This window comes from Macrobrachium nipponense, chromosome 45, assembly GCF_015104395.2.
Source record: "Macrobrachium nipponense isolate FS-2020 chromosome 45, ASM1510439v2, whole genome shotgun sequence".
NCBI lineage: Eukaryota > Metazoa > Arthropoda > Malacostraca > Decapoda > Palaemonidae > Macrobrachium > Macrobrachium nipponense.
The window spans coordinates 36,352,790-36,374,009 of NC_061105.1; the positions used below are offsets into that span (position 1 = coordinate 36,352,790).

The following is a 21,220-nucleotide window of genomic DNA, read 5'->3' on the forward strand; positions in this document are numbered from 1 at the left end:
TTTGAAGTAGGGGTAATATATGCTAATTTGTGCTCACATATATCTTGCCTGTATCTACACTTTGTCTTAATAATATTGCAAGTGGCTTTGCGATAGAAATGAACTACTTTCTTAACAAAATAGCAGGAATTCCATCAGGCCCTGCAGCAGCTCCATTTTTAATTTCATTAATAGCCTGCACAATATCAGCTTCATTAATATCTATGTCAGCTAAATATTCACTATTTTCATCCCTTACTTCTATATCATTATCTTCATTATCTATTCAGGGGTGAATTCTCTCTTATATCGTTCTGCCAGTATGTTGCAAATTTCCTTTTTTTCATTCGTTAATCTCCCTTCAATTCTCAGAGGGCCTATTTCTATTCTTCTTTTATTCATCTTCTTCGCATATGAGTATAATATTTTGGGTTTTGCTTGATATTTAATAGGGTTTTTTCTTTCCAAGTCCCGTTTTTCATTTTCTTTTGATTGTATAAATCTTTTTGTTCTGCATTTCTATCTTACTTTTTAGTTCTATAACTTTCCATGCATTTTTTTCTTTTGCAAGACCTTTTTTCCACTTTCTGATTTTCTGGAACAAGATCCTTCTGTCTCTTGGTATGCATGAATGATGTTTACTTTTCTTCTTCGGTATATATTTTTCCACTATTATCTCCAATATATATAATATCTCCGTATTTACCTTATGTCATCACTTACGAAAATGTTATCCCAATCTTTGTTTAATTCTTCATTAATTTCTGACCATTTTATATTTTTACTGTAAGTTGTATTTTCCATATCCTTCCCACTTTTTCATTTCTTGCTTATCTCTATTTTCACTTGCTTTGGAATGAACTGTTAATTCTATGACATTATGGTCTGAAATACTCGCATTATAAACTATTATTCTTTAACATAATTCATCTCGTTCACAATACTAGGTCTAAAGTATTTTCCTTTCTTGTTGGCAGGTGATTTATTGTTGAATGTTGTATTCTAGTAGCATATCTAATAGCTTTTCAAATTGCCTCTTATCTTCTGCACTACTATTACTCTCTTTTTTATATGTATAAGTACAACCACAATCTCCTATTCGTTCTTTTCCATTCTACGAAAGGAAAGTTGAAGTCACAGATAGGAGAATAGTCCATCCTTGTGATTTCTACATATCATCCAATTTTCAATTATTAAGTCAAACTCTTTAGTATTGGAGGTCTATATATTACTATGTTCATCAATTTTTCAGATTCAAATTCTACCGCTATTAGTTCACATTCTGAGTTACTATATTTCTCTATATTTTTCCTTGTTTTTTGTCTTTCCCATATATTGCGGTTCCCCCTGATTCCTATTTTTTCTATCTGATCTATAAGTTTGGAACCCTTTTATTTGATCATCATTCAGTCTCTTGGGAATACCAGGTTTCACTTATATTCATTATATCATTTTCTTTTCATTTTGGGTTAGTTCTTCTAAGTACTCTATTTTTCTTTTTTGAGTTACTCGTAAACTAAACCCTGCGCATTCATCACTATGATGGTTTGCGTGTTTTCTCCTTCATTTAATACTGATAGTAATAAGGATTTTCCCATGTCTCTTTCCTGTTCTGGTATTGTTCTTTTTTTTCATTTCCAGAAAGTCTGACATTAAAAATCCAACTTTTCCATATATTTTTGATCTTCCTTCATCATAATTATTCCATTTTGTGTCTGAATCTGCAATTTTCTCCGCTTCTGCAATATCCTCTGCATAATAAATACAGTTATTATCTCTTGAGTAGAATTTCGGAGCTGATGCTTTGAAATTTTTTGCTGACACCTCTGCATATCTCATTGGTGGTTTGCTTTTCTCTTTTCCTGATATTCTTGATTTTCTCTTTATTTGTTTCTTTCTTATTTTGGATTTTATTACTTGGTTGGTTATTTATTTGATTATGATTCATGGCTACAGGGTGCATATATTTGCATTTTTTGTCGAACTTACATCCTTTTCCTTCTTTTAGGTTTTTACATATTTTTGGATGCAGATCTCTGCAATCATCCCCATATCCATCTAAGTATGCACATTTACCATATATTTCATAGTTTTGACATATCTTAGGATGTTTGTAGTAACATCTTTCTCCAAATCTGCAATTCCCTCTTTTCAAAAGGTTGCAGATTTTGTCTTTCTTGTCTATTTTTTCCTCTTTCCCGTCATTGTATAGATCTTGGGTAGAGCCTCTTCGGGATTTGCTTTTCTGTTGTCATATCGTAATTTATTTCTTCGTAGGTATGCTGCTTTTATTGCCTCATATGTAGTATCAATGAGTATCTCTGCATCCATACTTTTTATCTTGTTCTTTGTTTTCCTTATTTTTTCTGTCATTTCATTTTTGTTTACTTCTCTTCCGTTTTCCTCTTCTTCTTTTTCTTCTTCTTCTTCTTCCTCTTCCTCTTCTTCTTCATCCTCAACTATTTGTACATTCAATCTTGATTTAATAACATTGTCTATCCATGATAGACATGTTGAACAAAAAATTCTTGTATCTTTTCTCAAATCTTGTATTACCTCAGCACACTGTGGATGGGTCGGAATGTTGCATGCAGCACATTTTCTGATTAGGTTTTGTGGATTGACTATGCTATACCAAACCTTACACAGTTTGCATGCTTTTGGCATTCTTTTTCCCTAATGCATCAATTAGTATATTCACAAGATTCACCTTATTCATTTTCTTTGTCGAATATGTTGGTTTATGTATACCTTTATGAGTCTCTTGACCACTTGGATTTATTTGGAACTTCTTCAATTATTTTCAAGATGTTTTCATTAGATTTGTTCCAGTTTGAAGGATTATATCCTTCTAATATATCTAATGAATGCTTTTGTATCTTTTTGGTTAGGACTGTTGCTGATTTCATAGATGAGAAATGCCAGTTCCCTTCCTGCTACCTCATCGTATTGCGAATCTGCTAAACACGCCAAATTACGTCACCTTTTCCCGCAGTTGGAACTTACTGCCATCTTGTTCTGATTTATAGTATTACACTTGATAAACTAACTTAGAAGACGCTTTATCCTACTATTTTCACACTAATCTTATCACCGATAGTTCACGAACACTTCTAGATATTTCTCAAATTCTAGTCGTATGTTAAACTTGTGATATCTGTTGATTATTGTGACTTCACGCGGGTACGTCTCACCAAGCAAGATGGCTACTACGAGAGTGATAAATAATATATGAGTGATAAATAATATTGCATAGACCATTAAGCTAAAATTTCCAAGTAGCCGCGGCCAATTGCTGATACTATATATATAGATATATATGATAGATATATATATATATAGATATATATATAGATATATATAGATATATATATGGATATATATATAGATATATATATATAGATAGTATATATATAGATATATATATATATATATATATATATATATATATATATATATATATAATATATATATATATTTCTATATATATATATATATATATATAGTATATATATATATGTATATATATATTTATATATTTATATATATATGATATATATATATTTTATATATTTATATATAGGATGTATATATATATATATATTATATATATATATATATATATATTTATATATGTATATATATATATATATTTATATTTTATATTTTATATATATATACATATTTATATTTATATATAATATATATTATATATATATTTTATATATATTTATATATGTGTGTGTGTGTGTGTACGCGCGTGCGCGTGTGTGTGAATTTATGTGTGTAGACGGAAGAGTGACTGGTTTGGTCCAAAACGGGCCTGACACAGGATGTGTTATGTCAACATGGTTGTTTCGTATTTTTGTGGGAGGAGTGATGCATGAAATCAGAGAAAGGCGACATTGCGATCGTGGGATAAATAGAGGTGATGGTTAATGGATTTAAGAAAAAGGGATGTTCGCGGATGAGACGAGGCTGATGAAGGATATTGAAGAGAAGCTGCGGGATTAGTGAAAGAGGTTGAAAGTATTTGCAGTTGGGAAAAAGTTGAAAAGCAAACCTGGCAAGAGGAGTTAGAGTTTGAGGGTGGATTGGATTGATTCATTGATTGATGATGCCTGTTAAAACTGGCGGCACGACATCTATAGGTTATTGACGCCGAAAGAAATTTAAAATAAAAAAGTAAATATAATTAAGTTTAAAAAGAATTGCATATAATAACATAAAAAAAATATGTTTATATAATCCCATTTGTTCGAATATGATTATACATTTTTACTTTTTATGGATAATCTAAATTTTGTTGAGGAGGCCCGCCTCCCACATCAACATATATAATTGTTTTGTATTACATTCCTCACAGGAACTTACTGTATTATGTCTCAATTGGAACCAGGAAGACGGAGCAGTGATGGTTACTGTGGAGAGCGAGAGAATGGAAGTAGCAAAGTCTTCCTCTCATTCTTTTGGAGTTCATATTTCGGATGACGAATAGAATGAGAGGTGAAGCAGAGAACAAGAAAAGTAATTAGGATGTTTGCAGGAGAGGTGGTGGTGGTGTTGGGGGGGTTGGGGGGGGGGGGCGAAAATGGGATGAGCGAAAAGACCCTTCTTTAGCATCGGAGAGAATTGTGCATTTTGAATGTGCAAGTGGAAGAGCAGTGGAATGTTTACCTAGTGTTTGTGATATGAGTCATGAAACACTTAAGCAATGGATGCCGAAACACTACTCTGCTTCGAGGGTGAGGATGGATCTGTTCCAGCTGTTATATATGGATGCATGAGCGGTGATAGAATGATGATACCCTTCTCGGTGGTCCTGCTGTAGCATCAGAATATTTTTCCTCTGTTTCTTCATTAGGATCTTGGACTCTGTAGGGACAAGCGAATCCAAAGTTGAAGAAGTCGGGCAGTTAAGAGGCACTGTTGCTGTTAAAAAAACCAAAATTATATATATATATATATATATATATATATATATATATATATATATATATATATATATATCCTTAAATCCACGGTAGAAAGGTGAATGAAAAACTTGGGACTTGGAATAAGAGGCAAGGATAGAGGATCAAAGGGCAATATATAGGATGGAGATTTAAATTCCTTGTTGACGTGGCCTCAGTCAAAACGGATTCCAGCAGATTTCCGACTCACCGCTGGACAGAACCCCGGTCTTTCGAGTGAGAGTCCAGGGCGTTATAGCAATTCGGACACAAAGGTCATAGAAGGAGTTGGAACCTATACTCTGTTTTTTTTCCATCTGTCCACCCGCCTGTGGTGTTTGCGTATGGTAACATTGCGTCCCGGGCTTTGGATAATTACATTATGTGTAAGTTTTAGGTAAATAAAAGGATATCTGGGTGTACATTTGCAACTGAAAAGTATTTTAATAATTTACTGTATGCGAATTACACCATTAATATTCGAAATAGGATATTGTTATTATTGTTGAATGTAACCTGAATGTAACTATCTAGAGCCCGGGACGCAGTGTTACCATATGCAAACACCACAGGCGGGTGAACAGATGGAAAAAAACCGGGTATAAGTACTGATGTTCTTGAGGCTTTTGCCAGGTAGGCGACGAAGGCCTACCATGCTCCCGTGGTGATTAAAAAATTATATATATATATATATATATATATATATATATATATATATATATATATATGTATGTATGTATATATTGTTGTGTATGTTTATGTGTATCTGCTTCTGTATGGGCGCGCGCGCGCGTCTCCGACACAAACCGGTCTTTTCAACGAGGGAAAATGAACCTATTTTGCATGACACTCCTGAGAAGAACTCCACAAAGAAAAGAGCCATATCATGCAGCATCCACTCAAGACGGGCAACATATCAACGTACAAGATGCTACTTCATCTCGCAGACGCCCCCACCCCCTCCCCCCTTCCTACCCCACCTCAACCCCACCCCTCTCGCCGGTTCAAACCCATCCCGAAATCTTTTGACTTGTCTGGAGACCGTCCTCACCCAAACGTCCGCGCTGGGAACATCTTAACCGAGACAAACCTCACCTGAGACGCCATTTGTTTTGGAATGTTTTCATCACTTCACCTTCTCAGCCAAGGCAAACCTCACCCGAGATCACATCACGTTGTGTTTTGCGAAACAAGGCGCATAACACGAGAGAGATCGGGAGCTGTAGGCATTGCAAACAAGCCGCATCTTGAGCTGAATGGACACGGCCATCACGACCCGTTGTTTTAGAGTGTTGGCTCAGATTTTTCAACTCTCGGTTTCTCTCTCTCTTTTTAATATTCCGACAGGAACGAAACCAAATATTATTTAGCGCTGCGCGCTTTTTATTTATTTTTTCCGCGACTTCTCGCTGGATTTCGACGGTCGTATTTAACAGATTTTCGAGGTTGACTCTCTCTCTCTCTCTCTCTCTCTCTCTCTCTGTATTTGTGCTTGCAGTGTAGGAGCCACTACTTATGTGTTCCATTCAATAACAGTCGGGTTTATTGCTTCCTTTTTAGGGATTATTCCGTATTTTTCTCCTTCCTTCTCTCTTATTTTTATTTTCATCTGATTTCCTTCGGTCCAGGGCTAGATAAGATCATTAGGTTTACCGTCCCGTTGGCCTCCTTATAAAATAATACCCCTTATGACATCATTTAAACCATACCCTCGGCTTTAACTCGGATTTAATGGAATTATTAAATAAATGTAGGCAGGAAACCGATTGAATATTCATGTGACTGCGATGATCTGTGTTTATATCAGATCTATTTTGCGATCAAGCTCTCTCTCTCTCTCTCTCTCTCTCTCTCTCTCTCTCTCTCTCTCTCTCTCTCTCTCTCATCTTCCCCTCATTCTCGAAAGCTTTAACATTTCCCCCTGTCACGATTGTTTAAGAGATATTTAAAATTGCAATTGTACGGAAACCAGTCCTGGTTTTCCTCCCAAATGATAATCAAAAGAGAACGTGGGAGAAGAGGGGCGGCGTTTAGATGTGACCCGAAATGTAGATGTAAAAGTAATATAAAGTAGAGAGAGAAAAAAAAATTTTTTAACTCGAAGATTGAAAATACCAGATGTGGAGAGGACACTCAGTAAGAAGAGAAGACGAATGAAAGCAGGATAAAAATGGAAGGAGCCAGAATTGAAGCGCAAAAGGATTAGGCTAGATAGTAAAAGTTCCAAAAACAACCCAAGTCAGTTGTCCATCAGACACTGTGCAGTGTACTTACATAAAAGTGCAGTGGTAATTAGCTGGAAATAAAAGCTCGTTTATATCTCAAACGTTACCGCTCCTAGGGGATGTCACCAGTACATCTCGCGTGGAGCACTGTAGGCCTTACAGAAGGATGTTTCTGCTCCCACTTTTTACCTAACCTACTCTCCCCCCCCCCCCTTCTCCCTCCCCCCCCCCCCCCCCCCATTGCCGTTTCCTCTCTTCACTTCTGCTGGTCCACCGCTCTAACTATGACCTCGATGGGCGAGTGGGTAACGTTCTCGACTACCGATCTCAAGGTCCGGGTTCGATTCCCCGCTCTGCCAACAAGGAATCAGAGGAATTTATTTCTGGTGGTAGAAATACATTTCTCGTTGTGTTTCAGATCCCACATGAAGCTGTAGGTTCCGTTGCTAAGTAACCAAATTGGTTCCTAGCCACGTAAAAATATCTACTCCTTCGGGCTAGCTCTGTAGGGGAGCTGTTACTCGGCTCAGTGGTCTGGTAAAACCAAGATATACTTAACCATATACTACTTTGGAAGCTTGAATATCAAGTGAGTGGCCCCTGTGGTGGACTTGTTCCATATGAATAGGTTTCATTGACTGGATGATACTGATAATAATAATAATATAATAGTAATAGCAATCACAGCGGCGGTAGTGTGTGCTCCCCTCCACAAGGCAGAGGACAGGCGGCCCACCCAGAGCGCAGCTGCCGAACGAACGCCCAGAGACAACACAACGCAGAATAAAACTCTTAAAAAATGGAAATAAAAATGCGGGGAAAAAAAGAAAAAATACAGCGACGCTTAGAATTAGTCACAGGCCAGAAATGAAAAATGCATATATATCTCCTGCCTTTTATGCAAATACGGTGTGAATTAACGGCGAATGCAGAATCATTTTGCATTCTTTTATTCTCCCCCCGACATCATTTTTTTCTCTCTCCCTCCCAAAGGAGAAGAGATAACGTTGTATAATGAAAATAATAATATTTGGGGTTCTACCCTACCTTTGGCCCCCCACGGGGGACAGCCCGGGGGGCCTAGATCCGCATGGCTGTGCCATTGCTGCGTTTCGGTGCTGTGGGGATCTATGCTTGTTTGTTGGCGGTAATTCGTTACCGTTACTGATGGTATATTGTTACCACTAACTGTAATTGTGTGTAGATATATATATATATATATATATATAATGCGTGTAATTATATATTTTTTGTTTTTTTATCATACATATACTAATATATATATATATATATATATATATATATATATATATATATATATATATATAAGCTAGGTTATAACCTTTTCAAATGCATTCTTTTCCTCACTTTTAATTTTACATGGATTAATTCTTCCTCTCTTTCACACTCTCTCTCTCTCTCTCTCTCTCTCTCTCTCTCTCTCTCTCTCTCTTTCTCTCTCTCATTTTTTGTTCTGATTTTACATCGTCACCGTCTATTTCAGTATTTCACTCCGGAAATTCGTGCATATATACATACGGGAATTCATGTATAAATGCATGATTGTATAAAACGCGAATGAAAAGACTGAGATAGCATTGGTGGGATAGATGGATGGATAGAATAGGAAGGCCCGCAAGACTAATATATATATATATATATATATTAATATATATATATATATATATATATATATATATGTATGAATATGTATATATGTATATATGTACTATATTTTACACATACATATATGTATATATACAAATATATAATGTGCATAGTTTAAGTACCTATGTCTTAGTTTACCCAGAACACTGAGCTGATTAACCGCTCTCCTAGGGCTGGTCCGGAGGATTAGATTTTTATTTTAGTGGCTAGGTACCAATAAGTTACCTAGCAACGGGTCCTACAGTTTATTGTTGGATACGAACCACATTATATTGAGAAATGAATTTCTTATCACCAGAAATAAATTCCTCTGGTTCCACATTAGCGGCAGCAGGGAGCGAACTCGGGCTGCCAGATTGATAGGCGAGCACGCATCCCAATCGTCCAATGAGAGACTGAAACTAATTTGTGTATAGTGTGTACACACACAGACACACACAAAGAACGTAGCGAGTCACCAACCCAATGAATGAGGTACTACAGTTGACTGCCGTTGCAGGCTAGTGTAGTAGCATCCAGGTCTCGGTTGCTGGGTCCGGGGATTGTTCCTGGCCTACTCGCCTCTCCACCCATCTGGGAAGTCTGAAGGTTGTATGGACCCTTTTTGGTGCCATGCCATCTAGCAGGCAGGTTTATATACTCTTATATATATTTGTTTATATAGCATATATATATATATATATATATATATATATATATATATATATATATAAGAGATAGAGAGAGAGAGAGAGAGAGAGAGAGAGAGAGAGAGAGAGAATGGGTGCTTAGCTTGGTAGTGGAAACGAGAAAGGCAGGGCGTTCTTTGAGTAAATGAGATTTGAGGTTTGGTAACGCACTTCCGTGTTGACTTACAGTGTCGTACATCAATAAATACTATACTTGGAAAATAGTACATGAGGAAAAGGTATTTGTAAGTAAGCGTATCGAATGAAGAGGCAAGTTACAAAATGGATTGAGCGGTGATCGTTGCCCAAGTTACAGGAGTGAAGGGATTGTACTATATGGAGGATGAAGTTGAAATATGTATGAAGTTTTGTCGAGTCATCACTATACTTTTTTTTTTTTTTTTTTTTTTTTCCATCTGTCCATCTGCCTGTGGTTTTTCCGTATGGTAACACTGCGTCCGGGCTTTAGATAGTTACATTCAGCTTACATTCAACAATAATAATAATATCCTATTTCGAATTTTAACGGTGTACTTCGCATACAGTAAATTATTAAAACACTTTTCAGTTGCAAATGCACACCCAGATATCCTTTTCTATTTACCTAAAACTTACACACCGTAACTATTTAAAGCCCGGGACGCAGTGTTACCATACAAAAACACCACAGGCGGATAGACAGATGGAAAAAAACAGAGTATAGTTGTGGAAATAAAGTGTGGCTGTTGAATATGAGGGAAAGAGAAAAAAAAGCCGAATCTGTTGAGATGAATTGTCCGCATAGTCACTGTGGGATTAGAAGGATTGAAAGGATGAAAAATCTGGAGATACGAAGAAAAATTGGTAAAAATGTCTGTCGAAGTGAGTTAGAAGGATCATTGTTTTGACATGGTATGCTTAGTGAAAAGAACTTACAATTTGGAAACGTTGGGGGTAAGAAAGACAGAATGTTTTGAATCAATGGGCTGAGAGTCCTGTGGAAAAAACCTTTAGTATTGAAAAAGTAAAATTGTGCAAGGTCAGTGGCTCTGGAGCACCCTATACTGTTAGGGGAAATGTTTTTTTTTAGCATAAGATATATATATATGTATAATGTTAATATATTATATATATATATATATTTATGTATATATATTAGTATATATATATATATATATATATATATATATATATATATATATATATATAATATATATATATATATATATATATATATATATTAATGTATATTTATATATATATATATATATATGTATATATATACATACATATATAACACACATATTAAGCCACTTCCCCTGCCAGTGGGTGGCTTCAATTAAAATGATGCCCAAGACATTTCTCCTAATGAGGCTTACCTCCTGAAAATAGCGGAACAGCCAGTCATACCACATTCATTCTATCTCCTAAATAAGAGATGAGGCCATTGTGCAGCAAACTTCCACTGCACCGCTGATATCCTTGCACAGAATGAGTCCCTTTAACTCATTCACAGCAGTTCACACACACTTGTCATGAAGGTCAAAAGAATAAAGTGAGAAGCAGCAGTGAGTATCAGTAGGAGAAGGAAGATGACCTGAGAGGTGAATCAGAGTCGGCTGAGCGGGAAAGGCAGCGGGAGCTTCGCAAAAGGATCAGACGAGAAGAGATTCCACGGAGGCAGAATGGGAACATGACAGGTGATTGTTCGCTAATCTCTTTTGCCAAAGCGAACGCGTTGATTATGAAGAAGTGCAAGTTGTTTATAGAAGTTTATTTAATAGTGAAGAGTTGGAAAGGTTAAGAGAGTGAACTATTTTAAGAGTTACAGCATAATGGTTAAGAACGTAAGCTTAGTGAAAACTTGTGATCTTAATCTTTTGAGAAGCTTTAGGGTCACCAAAGGAGAGGAATGGGGAGAGGAATAGAGGAATTGTTCGAAAAAACGCCCCCAGTTCTGGGAGGAATTGGAGGAGTTTAAACTTTAAGGGAAATTGCTACTAGTCCTTGCGGAAGTGTCAGAACAGAAAGGGGCTTGACATAGAGGTAAATAGTTCAGTTGTGTGTGTGTGTGTGTTTTTTTTTTTTTTTTTTTTTTTTTTTGGTGTGTGTGTGGGGGGGGGGGGGGGGCGAGTTCAACAGGCTCCTAACAAGCTTTTTGTGAAATCCCTTAAGGGATAATGCTATCAGTGCACCTATTGCGGTCCACTGCAGGCATTACTTAAGGTTTTTCGGAGCGTCCGTTCTGCCCCTATCTTTACCCCCTTTCATTGCTTTTACTCTACCTCCGTTCATATTATTTTTCTTCCATCTTAACTTTCCACCTTCTCATAACAATTTGTTCATAGTGCAACTGCAAGTTTATCTTTCTGTTACACATTTAAAACCTACAGTATCCTCAGTTTCTGTTTCACCGATGAATGACCTCATAGGTCCCAGCGCTTGGCCTTTGACCTAGATTTTATACTCCAGAGTTATGTAAGAGTACAGAGAGCTTATGATTTGCAAGAATTCTGCCTAAGGAGCTCATTCTTGACTTAGCTGTTAAAAAATAAACATTGCAGTGACTTACTAGTTGCAGATTTAGAGGAATGTTTCTTAAGTCCTCTATCTGGGTATTTGTCAGTCGTGGTCTTGCCTTCTTTTACTTCTTTTTGTATTTTTATTCAGTATCATGAGTTGATTATGCATAAATAGTTGTATTTTCCACTGCATTCTGTGTGGCTTACCTGTTTGATTATTCCATGTTGTGGAACTTGGTAAGGAAATGCATATCCATATTATATTGATCCATAAGAATATGAATAATAATTGACCTTCGGGAAGTGACGTACATTATGTCATTGCATTCTTTGTTTTATTCTTTCAGGAAGAGCTGCAATTTCGTACAGCAAAGTGGGCGGGCTCATCGTTACAGCGATCGCCGGTGCTGAGGGGTCACCTGTGCAGGTAGGTCAAGACAACGACGATTACTCTTCACAAGTAGTTTTGATGAGGACAGTTTTTCAAGCAGATAGTCAAGGTTTCGGTCCTCGCACCTTCAGCCTCACGGTTTGGAACGTGGTTCTATACCCTTGTTAGGTGGCTCTTGTTTATAAATTGTCTTTTGGTTAGTTGTGTCCTTTATGGAAACCTCACACGTTTGAATTCGTACCAACATCTTTTAGTGTGGCTTCTTTCATTGGCTGTTAGCTCAGTTCGTCAGATCTAATGCCGTTTTCCCCTCGTGATGATTGAACTTACTCGACGCCGCAGTCTCACGTGATCTCTGAACGCTAGATCTATGCAGTCGTTCTTTACTCACCCAAAACGTGCGCACATGACGCGCATGCGCACACTTTCCGAAGCATCCATGGTTATATTTTCTTCAACTGGAGTATAACTTGTGTGAGCATTGACTTATCGTATCACATTTACCTTCTCGTGGGAGCATCTACGACGTTCGCGCTATGCTCTCGTCTGTACGTAGTCGTCGTTTGAGGATCGAGCTTTCGGGAGAGTAGTAGGAATGAGAAATGTATATTGCATTCTATTCTCCGTCCACTCATTTTGCTCTAGTTCTTTTATATCGAATTTAGTTTTTGTTTGTTTGTGTCAAACTTTGGCATTGGGAACCGTGGGTGATTTTTGCATGGCAAGGAAACAGTCTCGTGGGTTGGATTTGCGTGAATACGTCGACACTTGTGATAAAGATCCGCCAGTGTCAGTAATAACAGTCCAGAAGAGGGAACGACAGAGATGGGAATTATTTATCCATTTATGTACTCTACGTTAATTTTGTTATTGGACCCAGAGTTTTGTTTATTATACATGAACAAATTATTGGATGCCGAATTCATCGATTAATAATGAGGATTTTTTTCTGTTACTATGATCTTCGTATTTCCAGTTATATATATATATATATATATATATATATATATATATATGTAGACTCTACTGGTCACTTTTTGTACTAGATACATATGTAATTATAATAGACCACAATGCCCTCTTAACTTCTTGAACTCAAGAAGTTAAGAGGGCATTTTGGCTATTACAATTACATATGTATCTGGTAAAAAGTGACCAGTAAGAGTCTACATATATATTTCACCCTAAAAAGCAATTAAACCGTTTGCCCACTTGGCTACGATGGTGAGGATGGGTCTATTCCAGCTCAAATAAGTATCTTGTAAACGACAGTTATATATAAATATGAGAGGGAGTAGACTTTTAATCCTTCTCGTGGTCAGGTCGGCAACGTGACCTCTTTGTGATTATTGGACCTGGGTTCGTTTCCCAGGACCGGACATCACAATTTCTTCTTCAGATTTCTTTGAACTTGGATCTTTAGTGGGGGCTTTGTAGTGACAAGCGTATCCAAAATAAAGCAAAGAATTCAAGAAGTTAAGAGGCCATTGTGGCTATTACAATTACACACACACGAATATATATATATATATATATATATATATATATATATTATATATATATATATATATATATATATAAAACTTTATCACTTACACAAGTTACATAAAAAACCAAGGAAATTGAACATTAATGTACACTTACGTAAGCAAGGTTTATTGACAAGGTTTTATTTGCTTAAGTAGATTAATGTGTTTTAATGTAAATTATTGAGTGTTCTAAGTATGGTTTCCTGTTAAGTTGGCTTATAGATAATATTATTTTTATTTTATTTTATAAATTTTTTAAAATTTTTTTTTTATATATTTCAATATACTCTTGTTTCAGACAAATGCAAAGATATATAGATAATTCAACAATTCAATGCCTACTGATACAATTGTGTGTTTTAAAGTTTGGTTTTCCTGTTAAGTTAACTTATAGATAACTATTATTATTTAATTGAATTATATATATCGCTATGTATTAGATTGTTGAATTGTACATCCATTTATCTATGTGAAGCAAATGTGTATTTAATCTCGCCAAGCTGCAACATTACCAATGCACGCACGCACGCACGCACGCACGCACCCACCCATGCACGCACCCATGCACGCACCCATGCACGCACCCATCCACGCACCCATGCACGCCACCCATCCACGCACCCGTGCACGCACCCATCCACGCACCCATCCACGCACGCAGCACGCAGAGCGACCGAGTAAAAGAGAGGGCAGCATTTTCCCGTCATTTCCACGGGTGTCGCCTTAATGGCATTAAATCATAAATAATTCAAAACACATCAGGCAGCCAAATATGGAGAGGGATGCTGGGCCTCCCTAATTACATCGTCGTCGGGCAAAAATAAATGCATGATGCCTCTCCTCTCTCTCTCTCTCTCTCTCTCTCTCTCTCTCTCTCTCTCTCTCTCTCCAACAGCCAGTTATGCTAATTCACGCTCACCGCTGTTAATATATATAATGGACAAAAATACTCTCTTCCTCTCTCTCTCTCTCTCTCTCATTCTGTTTTTTTTCAACAACTGTCTTGAGTTATTATTATTTATATTATTATTGGAGAAACAAATCCACAGTTATGTAAATGTACATATATTTAAGTTTAAAACAGAAAGGATAGCTTTCGGGAATCTGTACGGTTCCCCTTATCAATTGAGAGATTGATAAGGGGAACCGTACAGATTCCCGAAAGCTATCCTTTCTGTTTTAAACTTAAATATATGTACATTTACATAACTGTGGATTTGTTTCTCCATTTGAAGACTCGTGCTACTATGAGGAATTTTTAATTTATTATTATTATTATTATTATTATTAGTAGTAGTAGTAGTAGTAGTAGTAGTAGTAGTAAGGTCTAGGCTGTGTGGCTTGTAATAAGAGTATTATTATTATTATTATTATTATTATTTTATTATTATTGATTTTATTATTAGTTATTATTATTATTATTATTTGTAGTAATAACTTTACGTCAACTCGTTCGGGTCATAAGGAAAACTTTAGGAACCATAGGATAATTACCCCAAATGTAGGGGCGCCTATTTCATTATTTTGTATAATTATTCATTTTTATTTTTCATCATATTTTAATCTCTCTCTCTCTCTCTCTCTCTCTCTCTCTCTCTCTCTCTCTTTTCAAATGAGCTCGACAGGGCAAATTAGATAAGGCCGTAATTATGGCAATATTTATACTGGAAATTAGCGGGGCAGCAAATTATTTTGATCATTACGGCGTAATGCATTATTCAAAAGGGGGCGCAACCTATATTTCGAAAAAGTCACACCGTGAAATATTTTCCTCATAATGATGCTATCACAACAGGCGTTGATTTATGGGGGGGAATTATGACCCCTTTTTTGTGAGTGTTTTTTTGTGGATGAATATGACGCTCTGCTTTCAAAAACTTTCTGGTAATATTATTTAAACCATGATGATATATTAATGGTTTTCAGGTTTAGTGATATTTATCATGTTGGCGTTATTGATAAAATGTATTTTATAATTATAGGAGGTATGAATTTTAAAGGTATATTAGTAATGATTCTTTGGATGATCGTTGTAGCAACAACAGTAGCATTGAAAGTAGTAGTAGTAGTACATATGACAGCCTATTCATTAAATTTAAAAAAAAATCATATATCGTGCATTGTTATCCCACGGCTGGGCGGATACCAAACTTTATGTCACGTCCTGGGTTGAAATCTGTTTTTTTTTTTTTTTTTTTTTTTTTTGTTTTTTTTTTTTTTTTTTTTTTTTTTTTTTGCGAAGCTAACTATCAAAAAATCCATTCAACCACAATGACAATACAATATTACTCCACTACGAGTTTGACAGACAGCTGGTCATTGATGCTTATGTGCAGTGTGGGCTCTGTCATTCTGCGATTAATTTTTTTTTTTTTTTTATGTAATGTATTTTCCGTGTTTGTTCGTTCGTTCATCAATGCGCAAAATACCTCAGTGAGGTGTAATATTGTGGAATTATGTTGCGGTACACATGAGCTATCTTTGTCTTGATGTAACCTTGTCATAGCGTATTAATAAGGGAATTTAATGTGGTACTTTAATCTTGTGAAATGGGATTAACAATGGGTTTGTTTATTCATATATTTTGAATGCCACTCGTCAATTCCATGCACTGGGGCAGACTACCCTTAACCCCCTCCCCATTTTGGTATTCGTGAAGATGATTTATTGGGCATTTTTACAAACCATATTTTTAAATATTTTAATGAAAAATTATCCGGTACCCGTTATGTCATTTTGTAATTTATTTAGTAATGTTTTTATTTTTGTCATATTTTCAAGCACTCGGTTTACTGTGGCCGAATTGTGGGACGATCTCCCGAATCCCGAAGATGGATCGTTGGAACAAATTGTGGATCAATATTCCCAATCCCGAGGTGGATTTTAGGAACAAATCGGGGAACGATATTCCGAATCCCGAATTTGGATCGTTGGAACAAATTGATGGACGGTCTTCCTAATCCTGAAATTGGACCGTTGGAACAATTGCAAAACGATCTTCGATTCCTAAAATTGGATCATGGGAACAAATTGTCGGACGAACCTGCGAATCCCGAAGGTGGATCGTTGGAACGGATCGTGGACGATCTTCCGAATCCTGAAACTGGATCGTTGGAATTTGTAAAGTTCACTCTTAGTGTGATTGATTGATTGATTGATTTTTTTTTTTTTGAGGAGCTGACATGAGTCTCACTTCATACATATTTGTTATTTACTTATTTTCTTTAATAAATTTCTTTACCAAATTTTACGTTGCTATTTCGTAGTTTCTTTTTAACTAATTTTCCTTTCTGCGTTGCTTTTCCACCTATGGTTACAGCATCCTCTGCAATATTATTATTATTATTATTATTATTATTATTATTATTATTATTATTATTATTATTATTATTATTATTATTATTATTATCATCGTATTATTGGAATATGAAACCTATTTCACGTGGAACGAGGCCACAGGACCATTTGACTTGAAATTCACTCTTCCCAAGAATGTATGTTCATTGGGAAGAAGTAAGAGGAGGTAAAGGGACATATAGAAAAAAGAGGTTCCACTTATTAAAAAAGAAAGAAATAAATAAAAAAGTTAGTAAATAAATAAAAATGTATGAGGGTGGTAATGCAGTGCATCTTTACTTAAACTTCTGAAGTTCCAGTCAAACTTCTGAAGTTCCGGTCGCACGACGTCCTCAGGAAGTTGTTCCACAGGACCTTTGGAACTGAGAAGTTCGACAGCGAGGCTAAACATGGACTGCATATTGGTGCCGCTTTTCAGCGAATCTGGTTTCTCTCTCTCGGCAGGTAAAGTGGATCAGGGGTCAGTTGTGAATGTGAAAGATCCTTCTTTAAATACAACTAATGAAAAAGTGACAAACAAAGAGACCATCCGTCGATGGTCCAAGTCATAACTGCTACTGTTAGGAAACAGAAACCTACCACCACGAACCACTCGATTTAAAAGAGATAAATCTCAGTCGGAAGTAGACATCCACACCAGAGAACAGTTTTCTATTCAAGGAAACACAAATGACCTAAAACAGAATGCATTCATTTTATCACTGGTATAAATATCTGAGGCCTTACGAACAATATCTAACTTTGCTGAAACGTTTATTAGATGTTTCTGAAAAGGTAGATGTGAGTCCAATGTTACACCTAGGACAGTTGAAGTTTCAGACTCATTCAGCAAAGTTCCATCCACCTGAAGGAGGTGATTGGGTGGGAGATCTGTACGAGATCCGATAACAATAGTGTTTTCGTTTTACGGAAGTTCAGCCTCATACCCCACCGACTACCCTATTCCCTGATCCGGTCCATGTCCCGATTCTGGCTGAGGGCACAAGTGTCGCATCATCGGCACACTGACCAACCTTGTTTTCCAGGCCAACAACCATATCACCTGTATACACGAAAAGTAACAGTGGACCAAGAACACTTCCCTGTGGAACTTCAGACAAAATAGGTCTTGGCTCACTAACGATCCCGTCCACAGCAACACGCTTCTGCCTACCTGTAAGGAAATCTTTGAAGTCATCCTAAAACATATCCACCCACTCCAAGATTTCTGAAGTTTATAAGTAAGTGCCTTGTGATGTACTCAATTGAAAGCAGCACTAAAATCTATTTGAATGACTCTTCACTCAAGACCCCTATTAAGGTTCCCTTGCAAATGGCATGTCAAGTCTAAAAGAGCATCACAGGTATCTAACTGCTTCCTGCAACCATATTGACTATTAGCTAACAATCCTTTAGGTTTCACATAATTATATAGTGGATGAAAAATTCCTTTTTCTGCAACTTTGGAGAGCACAGGGAGAATAAAGATTGGCCTGTAGTTACTGCAGCCATCAAAAATGCCACTCTTTAGAACAGCATCTACCAATCTTAGGGGACACACACACACACAAAAGGAAGAAACCGTCAGGATCTTCTCCACCCCAGCTAATAATATAATGATGATAATAATTGATACGTATCCAGGCCTGGAAATAGAAATAAGAAGGATACTGGATATGCCAGAGGCCATTGCACCCATAATTCTAGGGACTCCAGTCACGATCCCAAGATCCCTGAAAATGAACCTGGAAAAATGATTGTTAAGTTAGGTCCTGGACTCATGAAGAATAGTGGACTCCTAAGGCGGCAGGATGCAACCTGGAACCCCACACTATAAAATCACAGTCGAATAGGATTACTGTGATACACCAAAAAAGTAAATAACTAAATAAATAAGATAATAATAATAATATGGAAAGAGTCCTTCTTTTATGGCAGTGTTATTTAGCCTGTAGAGTCTTCTCTATTCTTGCTATTATTATGTTCCCATCTGCAGGTAGGCGGTATAATGATTTTCCAAAGGGCATGGAAAAGATATAATGCTGTTGTTGTTTATTTTACTTTTTTTTTATAAGATTCTTACGCTTATAACCGAGTGAGATATTGCTGTCTGTGTCAGACGCATAGAATTAGCTATAATTAGTTACAATAGTTCTTATTATCTCCCTATTTCAAATGTTGAATCTCTGATCTCGCGATTTGTGACGTGAAGTAACATCAAGAGTGGTTAATATTTGGAAGGGTGACCGCTAGGTGAGTGAATACACGATACCTCGACATATGAGCTCATAAGTACCAGTTTCCATCAGATACGGTCTTCGACATTTCAAGCTAATATTGCCGGTAATTTATGTTGTGACGCAAAAAAGTTGTAGATAGTAGTAGGCCAACTGTCTGCAATGTAACTTATTTCCTGATATTGTTGGTAACATTACTTCTTATTCATTTTGCGTCTGTTTACATAACCCATAGATTATGTAATCGGTAGCCAGTCAAGTATAGCAACTTGCTACTAAGGCCCCGTCCACACGGTCGAGCTATGGTCGACGAACTTTGTCCGATGTGACGTCAGAAGCGGAGAAACAGCGAGAAAAGTCAGAACTTTGCCGCGGTTTCTCCGCTTCTGACGTCACATCGAACAAAGTTCGTCGAGCAAAGCTCGGCCGTGTGGAAGTAGAAGCTTATGACGTAGTCAACAAAGATCTTAATATATATATATTATATAATATATATATATAATATATAAATATTATATATCTATATATGATATACATATGTGTGTGTGTGTGTGTGTGTAGTACGTACTAAATACACCGGATGACCTAAGCCATGATTACTCTGTTACATATAACATATATAGTCATAGGTACACATGAAACACATGTGAATAATATGCATGATAAGTGTATACACTTAGTGGATGAATATACAGACATACAAAATAAAATCTACCCCAGGGTATACACATTAAAGACACATACATACACACACTTCACACTTTACACTTACACATAACTTACTCCTACAGACAATGCGCGAATACAAAATACATAATTTTAAATACACATTGTCACGCAAGAGCATAGGTACACAGCTCGCAGTGTACACCCAAGGAGACAGGATTCTCTTTGCACACACGCACACACATACACCAGAGAAATACACAGATACATACACAGAGTACACCACACACTTGACTGAGTCCCCAACGTGTCGTATTTGGTCTGGGCCGCTGATTCTCAATGGGGGCTTGATGGCCGACACAGCAATGAATACAACGCTCAGGTTTCAGCTCTCTCTCTCTCTCTCTCTCTCTCTCTCTCTCTCTCTCTCTCTTCTTCTTCTTCTCTTCTACTTCCGTGTATACATCTATCTGTTTCGTCACATTGTTATTATGGTTACAGTGAAATTGTATTACAGACTAAGAATGAATCTCTCTCTCTCTCTCTCTCTCTCTCTGTACATTCACAGGCTCATACAGGGATAATAGTAAAGCTTGAATCAAAAAATCAAATCCCAAATGTTACTGAACCTTGCAACATAGGTACTTTGGGAGTCTTCTGTCGCAAAACGGCTACGTGAAGCGAACATGGTAGGAATGGGGCACAATGAGGCTCGAGACACGAACGCGGATAGCGATTCTTTTCTTTGTATCGTTAACTGATTGACTGCTAAGCGTCTATATCGATGGAAGCCATCCTTCGTCATTTTTGGACTGCCGTACCTTTTTTTCTTTTTAATTGAAAATGAAAGTAATGATAGGTTTTGGGTCTAATGGATTCTTACACCTACACACACAAACATCCACACAAAGTTATATATGTAGTCATATATATTAATCGCATATTTACAAGCCACTTCTTATTAAATAAAGTTTCTATGTTTTTACCTTTTACTTAAATAGTTTATGCCACAATGATTCTTATGACTGCCAAATGCTGATATCGATGGAAGCCATCCTTTGACTCGGT

General features: G+C 36.6%; 1 long non-coding RNA gene across 1 annotated transcript in view; it reads left to right on the forward strand.

Moving 5' to 3' along the window:
• LOC135214479 (uncharacterized) overlaps positions 1-21,220 on the forward strand; it is a 392,113-nt gene that overhangs the window by 178,115 nt on the left and 192,778 nt on the right. The window contains exon 3 of the long non-coding RNA XR_010314352.1: positions 12,341-12,420. This is a non-coding gene — a long non-coding RNA (uncharacterized LOC135214479). The remainder of the gene's footprint in view (positions 1-12,340; positions 12,421-21,220) is intronic.